Source organism: Odontomachus brunneus, unplaced genomic scaffold, assembly GCF_010583005.1.
Source record: "Odontomachus brunneus isolate Ranch 3 - 2012 unplaced genomic scaffold, Obru_v1 Obru_scaffold_082, whole genome shotgun sequence".
NCBI lineage: Eukaryota > Metazoa > Arthropoda > Insecta > Hymenoptera > Formicidae > Odontomachus > Odontomachus brunneus.
The window spans coordinates 1196079-1202425 of record NW_022639532.1 but is presented as its reverse complement, the minus strand read 5'-3'; the positions used below and the strand labels follow the sequence as shown (position 1 = coordinate 1202425).

General features: G+C 43.7%; 1 protein-coding gene across 1 annotated transcript in view; it reads right to left on the bottom strand.

The window, feature by feature from the left end:
* The window catches only part of LOC116847760, a 20889-nt gene extending 18632 nt beyond the window's left edge, over positions 1–2257 (bottom strand). Inside the window, exon 1 of the mRNA XM_032823105.1 lies at positions 1864–2257. The gene's annotated coding sequence lies outside the window, so the exon portion shown is untranslated. The remainder of the gene's footprint in view (positions 1–1863) is intronic.
* Positions 2258–6347: the final 4090 nt, after the last annotated feature.

Here is a 6347-nt window from a genome sequence, read left to right as displayed (position 1 = left end):
TCTCTCTCTCTCTCTCTCTCTCTCTCTCTCTCTCACGCGCGCGCTTTTCCTCTTTCACTATGCAGCTCGACGGTAAGAGGATGCGTGAGAGACGCCGCGCCGCCACCGCGTCGTATTTTGAATTAACACGAGGAGTTAATTAACTGTTGATCCACGCGGCTTGTTCCTGAATTCGTAATTCCTATTACGCGGGCGCTTTTATAATTAAAATCAGCTTCAATCGCCGGGGCCCGCCGGCCGTGGCCGGCCGCGCGCGCGTTCACCGAACTCCGTGTAATTTATCGACTCTCTCTCTCTCTCTCTCTCTCTCTCTCTCTCTCTCTCTCTCTCCCTCAATTCGAGGTCGAATTTTCCTCGAGCGAAATATCACGCGGCGATTCGGAACTTGAGGAAATAACACGCGGCACGAAAGATCAATAACTCGAGGTAGGACTTTGACGAAAAATTATTAAAACGTCGCGCGCGTCCCGTGTCGCTCTTGCGATGCAATCGACCGCAGGATAAGATAGGAAACGAAGACTGTTGAAGATGACCTTTTTTGATCGATCAAGTCTCTCGCGAGTCTTACTACATTCTCAACTATGTTCTAGACTCTGGCAAACGGTCGTTGCAGCGTTAGCTACATTCTCGGAAGCGCACAAGAGCCAACGAGTTCTTCGACTGGTGCACACGAAGTGACACGAGTGCTGCTCTACTGCCTAATCTTATCTACGTCGAAGAGTTTCGGACAAACTGCTGTGCCGACAATACATCTGTCGCGTGCGGATACGATCGTTCAGATAAGCATATAGACAGGTTCACGTGCGACACGATGAGCCATTGCGATGCCTTTTACACTCGTGACTTTCTTTCCTCTCGCGATCGTCTCAAGGAAATACGTAACGCACTCACATGTAAGATCCTTCGGCAGCATCGTCAAATATTTTCCAAAAAGCACAACCAGAGAGGAGAAATAAGCGGCTTACTTGAACGTTCTAAGGTGCGACGGAGGGCAGCTTTACAGAATGCTCACCGCTCCTCAAACTCCTCAAACTTGTTTTCTAATGTCATCCATTCTCTAATGTCTCCATAAACTACCACTAACTACCGATTGAATGAAAGTAGAAACACTATCATGCTATTATGTTACAAGTAGGGCTAAAAATCGACAATACAACTCTCGAAGCTAGTGATTGCCGTAGGAAACCAAGGAAATATCAAAGAAGAGATGCTATAGCACATTGGCATTGGATATAGATGATGTAACTTACGATTAACGACGGCGACGCTTTTCCTAGCATGCGCGAAATGCCAATTGTGACACAAAGTCGCCTTTCGCATCTACCTTCTACGAACCACTAATTGCTTGGGTAAGCTGCGACACGAAAAGCACGGACGGATAGAATCAATTAAACGTGCAGCTAAAAGCGACACAGCGCGATATACCACGATTACGAATTGAGCAACATCCAACGGAATCTCAGCGGACGCGTGCTCCATCCCTAATTGCGCGCAATTGCGCCGAGGAACACTCCCGTCCTCGTATCCGGAGCGGATTCCTGTAATCGCGTAGTCGCGATTACATCAGATTCCGGAGCTACGTCATCGAGATCAATGAACAAGCTTGCGGTAGGACGCAGGTCGCCTGTTGCGGCCGGAAAACTCGAAAAGACTCGATGGAAATAGCGGCTTCCTCGTTGCTGTTACGCGGACGATTGCTTCGCAATCGGGATTTCGGCGTTGTTCACCGATCAATTCGCGAACGTGTGACAGCCGCCTACCGTTGGGGGTGGTACACCCTTGTCCGCCTTTCGGCGACGGCTTCGCCCGCCGGGGGTAGCGGCGAGCGGTGCCCTTGGAGTGTGCTGTATACGTAATACTCACGATTCCAGCCTCATCAGTCGCCACGTCGATGCGGTACACATTTTTTTCGCGTCATCCCGCTCTCAGCTTGATCCCCGGGTCGAGGTGCTCCGAGAATCGTAGCCGGTGCGCACTCGTTCGAGAGAGACAGAGAACCGAGACGACGACGACGACGACGACGACGACGACGATGTCGAAGACGACGCGACGGCAGCGGCGGTGGCGGCGGCGACGACGCTGGCGGTGGTAGCCGCGCCGTATGCGATGAGAAAAGATAAATAGTTGAAGACGACGAGTCGCGCGAGCGGAAGCTTATTTACTTTCTGAAAACGAGCAGCCAACAGCGGCGGAGGCGGCAGCGAATGTCAAATGAGAGGGAAAGAGAGACGCGAAGGCCCTGCCGAAAGCAAAGGCGACTCACCTCGTACTCTCCTGCGGGCCGAGCTATTTCCAGCATCGATCCGTTTCCCCGTCGGAGAAGAAACATGCGCGCGGCCAGACCACCCACCGCCCCCGGCGCGGCGCAGCATGAAGCGACGCGGAGCGTCGCGACGGCGACGGTCCGAGAAATCGACTGGGCCCTTTGTCGAGGAGCGCGCGACGATATCGAGAGTCGAGAGTTCGAGAGAGAATCCTTCCAAATCCGTAGCCTGAAGAAGAAGCGGCTAGGCCTCTTTTGAAATTAATTCAATTCCTGCAGGTCCGATTTTTACGAAAAGCTCGGCGCTTTTTCTTAAAACTTTCGTCCATTCGCGAAAGAGATAATTTAATTTGGATTTAATTTCTATATCGATTAATATATAATTAGGTCTTACATGTAACGCAGCGGGGATTGTTCATCGAGAGTGGTCTAATAATAAATGTGGTCTGGGGCCCTTAAGTAGGTCAAAACGCCCCTGCGATTCGATAGCTGAGGATCACCCTGACGCCCATATCGTTGCCTGGTGTAGGCGCCACTTACAATGCATCGTGCTCAGTCGTGATCAAGCTTGATTGACAAACTATCAGAAATGAAGATTACAACAAATTCGACGAAGTGCGCTCACAAAACGTAACGTCGCGTGTTCTCGTGTTGAAAACAATACGATAAATCAAAAGAGGAAGCGCGCGCATAATGGCTCAACGCAACGCGTCGTTTTGCGTGCAATGAAATGTTTCAGTCAGAAGTAAAACTATGAGAGAAGACGATAATGTTAGATACGACATAATCTTATTTGTCAATAGCAAGCGGGAAAAATAGTGTCTATCCCATACATTGTTCAATCGTGCCAGTGAAGAATAAATGTTTGTCCGAAATCCGTCATTCAGTCGTAGTATTCGACAATAAAAGATCTTCTTACCTGAATCGTTGAATCGCACACTCGATTTGAAAAGATCTGGCCTGCTGTCGAGTGGTGTTAATTGAAAATAAGATATTTCGACTAAGCCGCACTGTTTGAAAGTGAACGACTTCGATTTGTTGATAGAATCAGTAGCGACTCATGGCGGAAATTTTGTACTTTACGGCGCCATCTAAAGATATGGATAATAAGCTCATAGCTAGAAACGAGCCAGCTACGGTTCAAGTCTTGATTAAAAACGAAGGAAATTAGTTCCAAAGTTTCCGTTAAGAGGCTCTACTGTTCTAAATGAAAAAACGAGGTCGTAGTAAGCTCAATAGCAGGTCAGTCGGACTTTACTTTGAAATATTTTTCACGACCGTCGTAAATTAGACAATCTTTTATTTTGAAATAGTAAGACTCGTCTGTAGGTCAGAGGATCTTCTATTTTTTTTTTTTCAAATATTATTTATAGCAATATACGAAACAACCTTTTTATTCTTTAATAGCGTGACCAAACGATGAGTGAAATGGACTTTTGTTTCCATTCAGATAACGCAAAATAAAAGTCCTCCTAATCTGACGTTGAATTATACTATTGAAATAGTAATAACAGTGTAGAAATGTAACGCAATAGAAACAATATATTATTTTCTGCAATCGGGACTCTTTTTGACCGTATAGTCGAGATACGGTAATCTTTTGACTCTCGCAATACATGTGTGCGTGTATATACGATGTATATACATTTGTATATTTTTTTCTTTGTGTGTATGTGTGTATTTTCTCTGCTCTCTTTGAAATTGTACGTTTATTTTACACATAAAATTAATATAATTAATAATAATATGAATTAATATAATAACAATAATTATAAGAATAATAATGTACATACTTTCACCGTTGTTGTTTACATAATCATGACGGCAATCGGAATCATACATATATAATGATCATAATTATGACATAATTCAACGTACAGGTTTGCCAAGTGAGGAACCGTTGTCAAAAATTTGATTCGCTGATTTGACACAAATATCTGAGCTGGATAAAAATGTGATTCCGTAGAATCCATTATTACGTAGAGGACCACACGTCAACAACACCCGTCTCTCATGATCACTCGACAAAAGAGCACGAAATATACAGTAACGACGTCAATGATAATAATAATATAATTCGAGTAATAATATAAAAATAACAATAATTCGAGTAACTATCGCGTCCGCAACATTCCTTTCCTCGTTCTCTTTTCTATACAAGTGCACAATTATTTACATACTCAGTATAATGACAAATTCTAAGGTGCCTTTGAGCGCATTTTTTAAGACTTGGATCCTCTGGAAATAATCCAGAATTATTTGGCACATCTCAGTTTTGCGTCTTGTCACATGCGGTCTGATACTTGGCACGATATTGAACCGTCATGCATTGATTGGCTTAGAAGAATCGATTTAAATAGCTAAAAATGGGGATAATGATTTTTTTTTCACCGAAGACATCTCTCTAGCGCGTCCACTTTTACAACTGTTTCACATTGAATTTAGTGTATCTATCTTTTCTCAATCTGGATCGACTAACATTACGACTGATCTAATCACGATACAGTAGCCCACAGTCTCTAGACGAACTGATGACACATCTTTTTGTCCAACTTTACCAGAGCCGTGTAAATTCATTGAAAAACAAAACAGACTCTCGTTCCGTTGATACGCAATTATTGCTAACGCAAGAATACCTGCAAGACACACGTCGCACACTTGCTACGATGCGATTTACCGAACCGTATTTAATTTCCAACGAAAGACCGCGATGGTTTCTCTACTACTTTTATTTTACTTTATCTTTTTTTTTTCTTATTTCATATCGATCCCTATTCGTAGCGATACAGTGACACAGATAAACACATTTTATCCTATTGACGCATCATAGTAATCGCTTCCTGTAAAAAAACACCCGAGAGAAACAATCGTTTTTTTTTTTATTTTTCTTACGCGAATTTTCGAAAGCGTGTATACCGAACCACAGTCGAGTCTAAGTCTATTGCGTTTAACGAATCTACGGGTTAGAAACACGAGAGAGTTTTTGCTCTCTAAACAAACACGAAACTGTCTAGGACGAACGGCAAAACGTTAGCGAGTTTCACCTGTCTTCGAGATCGCAGGCGCTTCCTCTTGCGTTCGAAGAGATATATTATCGTTATACTCGTGGGATCGTCGTTTCGGAATTCTTTTCTCTCTTTCTCTCTCTCTCTCTCTCTTTCTTTTCCTTCTTTTTTTCGTTAACGATATAACAGCTTCCATTTGGTTAGAATAGAAGCAGGATTTGGCAAAAATTTCTAATCAAAAGTCACGTGAAAAAAATATGCGACTTTCTATGATCGTATGCAGTAGTATTTGGTACGTGATCGTACGATATATGATTCGTGTGCGAAATAACGCAAAAGAAAGTAGATTCTACGCGGATCTCCGCAACGTGTCAATGCGTTTACATTCGCTACACTGAGACCTTTTAAAAAATGTCGAGGGTCGAGGTTGCTTCCACTTATCAAAGTTTATCAAAACGTATACATATATGTGCATGATCATAGAAAATTACACAGCATTTTCACGAGTCCCCGGCAATTAGAAATTTTTCACTTTAAGAGACATCAGGAGACATCAGGTACGTTTCCTCGCATAGGATGGGCTAATGTGTAGAAAGAGAGCGAGACACGCTCGATAGAGCTGTGCGCACCGAGAGGATGATACTTCTGAATATTCGCGCATCTATAACAGTGAACCGTTGATCAGTCTGAGGGCATGACCGTAAATATACTTTGGGAACGAACGTTTTTCAGTCGGGACTACTTCGAGACGTTAAAGTATACCGTAACGTAGGCCGAGCTGCAGCGACTCTGTTTGAAATTTAAGCGTAACTTAAATTTAAATTCGGCCGATAATCGTCCGCGATTTGATTATACACGTCACTCAAATTCGAAACATCGTTGATGCAACCGAGCCACGAGAAGAATCACCCGTCGTTATGGTGATACGGATATTCTTGCTTCCATTCCAAAAGATCTATGTCAAGGAATGGTCTGTCGCAAAGGTGTGAGAATTTTCTGCGGGGGGAAGAGAGGGTACTCATTCTCTCTCTCTCTCTCTCTCTCTCTCTCTCTCTCTCTCTCTCTCTCTCTCTCTCTCT